The sequence below is a fragment of the Sinocyclocheilus anshuiensis genome, unplaced genomic scaffold (genome assembly GCF_001515605.1).
Source record: "Sinocyclocheilus anshuiensis isolate Anshui unplaced genomic scaffold, SAMN03320099.WGS_v1.1 scaffold1223, whole genome shotgun sequence".
Classification (NCBI taxonomy): domain Eukaryota; kingdom Metazoa; phylum Chordata; class Actinopteri; order Cypriniformes; family Cyprinidae; genus Sinocyclocheilus; species Sinocyclocheilus anshuiensis.
In genome coordinates this window covers 140,149-143,339 of record NW_015539913.1, presented here as the reverse complement: position 1 = coordinate 143,339, position 3,191 = coordinate 140,149, and the positions used below count along the sequence as shown (strand labels likewise).

At 47.4% G+C, this 3,191-nt stretch overlaps 1 long non-coding RNA gene across 1 annotated transcript in view; it reads left to right on the top strand.

Annotated features, from left to right (window-relative positions):
* Positions 1-796: 796 nt before the first annotated feature.
* The window catches only part of LOC107686382 (uncharacterized), a 3,339-nt gene continuing 944 nt past the window's right edge, over positions 797-3,191 (top strand). Inside the window, exons 1-2 of the long non-coding RNA XR_001634039.1 lie at positions 797-883; positions 945-950. This is a non-coding gene — a long non-coding RNA (uncharacterized LOC107686382). The remainder of the gene's footprint in view (positions 884-944; positions 951-3,191) is intronic.

The following is a 3,191-nucleotide window of genomic DNA, read 5'->3' as shown; positions in this document are numbered from 1 at the left end:
ATAGATTCATATTAAATTATATAAATTAGGGCTGTCAGTCGAGCTGGGTGAGCCAGTGCATTAAATCACATTATTTTTTCATAACTAATTAATTAAGTTAACACATTAAAATGAAAGCCCTAATATAAATATAATCTTGAATCTTATCTTGAATCTTATGGGCATTCTAAATTGATTTTAATAGACTAAATCACGTGGTGTATGCGTGCACTCTCTGGGTATGTTTTTGTGATATACTCGATAATGTCAGATCGCACATCGCTAAAACAACAATAATGATATCGCAGACGACATGCTGTATGTCGCACACCCCAGCCTTGACTTGAGTGGAAAATGAAATCAACTGCAGTTGTGCAAGTACTTGTTTGCATATGCGCAAAGTTGTTGTTTTAGGAGTCTAACTTGCAAGTGCCAGACCACTGATTCGTCAAACCTGCTTTCTTGCAGTCTGTGTTTTTCTGACTTTATTTTGTAGTAAGTAACTATGGTGACCATATCTTAGTTTTCAAAAAAGAGGACACTGGGGGGTGGGTGGGGTTTGGTTGGATTTGGGTTTGAGGGGGGTTAAAGTAGCCCCCAAATTAGCGCAATGACCATATCCCATATCAAAACTCAAAAGAAGTAATTTCCATACCTGTAATGGAGCCGATGAGACGAGAGGCATGCGGATCCATATGCAAGCTTTTATTTACAGGCAGGGTCAACACAGGCAAGAGTCGGACACCAGCAAACAGATATGTAGAGGGCAAGACAAAAGAGGAATCCAAAACAAGCAATAATCCAATCGAGGTGCAAACACAGTCCGAATCAGCAAGGCAAAGGGTAAATCCAAGACAGGCTATAAACTTCAGGGCAGGCAGAAATCAGACAGGACGAGATAACAGTCTGTTTTCCCGTGTCTTGATCCTAGCCTATGAACAAGGCTAGACTCATGAACTTGGAAGGGCTACGTAAAGTAGCTATCCCTAGGTGAGCGATAAATGCTGAACAATACTCGGCGTTGAATGGTGTTGTGAGACTGATTTATATAGTGTGTGTTATTGGCAGCAGCTGTGTGTGATTGGCTTCAGGTGAGCTTGTGATTAGTGCAATGGAGCATGGGAAATGTAGTCCAGGGTGATGTGTAACAGTCTGTGTGGTGTGAGAGTCAATATAAAGGGAGGGCGACCTCTGGTGGAAAGCAGACGGAAGTTCATGGACAGGATTTGTGACAGAGCCCTTCCCAAGGAGCGGCTTCCAGACACTCCTAGAGCAGTACCATCCAGGAGGGTGGTGGAGCGGAGGTGGAACAGGGGGAGGGACGGAGGGCCAGGTCCACATGAAAGTGGAGAGACCGGGGACTGAAGCACAGCCAGCAGAGCAGGGCACCCAGGCGAAACTGGCGAAGAAGGAAGCCAGGAAGGAGCAAAGAACCAGGATGGGACCGGCAGAGCAGGGAGCCAGCTCGGAGCAGACGGAGCAGGAGCCCACCAGGGCGGAGCATACGGAGCAGAAGACCTCCACAGCAGAGCAGACGGAGCAGAAGCCCACCAGGGCGGAGCAGAAGCCCACCAGAACCAGACAGAAGACCACCACGGCGGAGCAGATGGAGCAGAAGCCCACCATAACCAGACAGAAGACCACCACGGTGGAGCAGACGAAGCAGAAGACCACCACGGCAGGCCAGAGTGATCAGGAACCCATGAACGCATTTATGGTCTCAAGGGCCGGAACAGGACATGCAGATAGTTATTTAACAGTCTCCTTGAGCCTGATAGACAGGACAGGAATTGGATTGGCAGTGACAGGGTTAACAGGGCAGACATGGTGTGCGTTCTTGGTTTCTGGGCTCATGACAGGCAGGGTTAAGAGTACAGAGGTGGGTTCTTGGGCTGTGACAGACAGGGCTGAAAGTTCCGTGTTGGTCTCCTTGAGAGTGGCTGGACAGACAGACCGTTCAAGATTGGGTGCATTAACAAAGACTGGTTGGGTTGACAGTAAATAAACAGGATCACTGACTGAAACTGGATGGGCAGACAGTTCAAAAACAGGCTCACTGACTGAAGCTAGACCGGAAGACAGTTCACAAACAGACTCATGGGTTGATATGGGATAGACTGACAGTTCAAAAGTGGGTGTGTTAACTGAAACTGGACTGGTAGATATTTCAGTGACTGAAACTGGACAAACAGATGGTGTATCAGACATATTATTTGAAATTAGTGGACAGACAGATAATTCAGAAACCAATTCATTAGCAGCCCTTAGACGAACATACAGTTCACATGTATCAAACATATTATTTGAAATTAGTGGACAGACAGATAATTCAGAAACCAATTCATTAGCAGCCCTTAGACAGACATACAGTTCACTATCAGCCTCCATGGCTGATTCAGAACAGGACAAGAGTTCAGAGATGGCCTCCTCAGCCAGTTCAGAGTAGGACAAAAGTTCAAAAGCGGCTTCTGTAGCCGTGACGGGACAGGCAAAGAGCTCACAGACGGCCTCCATAGCAGTGACAGGGCAGGATGAGGATTCACAGACGGCCTCCATAGCCGTGACAGGACAGGCAGAGAGCTCACTGACGGCCTCCATAGCCGTGACAGGGCAGGACGAGGATTCACAGATGGCCTCCATAGCCATGACAGGACAACCAGGAAGTTCACAGGTGGATACTACTGACACATCTGGAGGTTCTGCAGCGTATGCCACCACCTCTGGAGGTTCTACAGCAGTACCATCAGGAAATATAGAAAGTTCATTAATATTCTCTTTAACAGGACAGGTACTGCGTTCATCAACGGTTCCCTCGACCATGACATGACAGGCTGAGAGTGCATTGCTGGGCCCCACCACCGTACAAGGAGCTGAAGCAAGCGCCGCCGCCTCGGGAGTAACTCCACTACTTTGGGAGGTTCTGCAGCATCAGCCGCCACCTCTGGAAACATCATAGTAGGCGCTGCTGTTTCAAGAGTCTCAGTGGTGGTGTATGCAGCCCAAACACTCCATAACGTGATCCCCATTATGGGAAGCGCTACAGACAGGGGAATCGGATCAGGGACAGGAGGTCTAGAGCAGTGTTTCCCAACCTTTTTTTAGTCGCGGCACCCTTTGGAAATTTTAACAAATTTGTGGCACCCTACAAAATTAATTTTGTCACAATATTTGAATTTCTAACTTCGATATGATACTTTGAAAAGTATAGATAT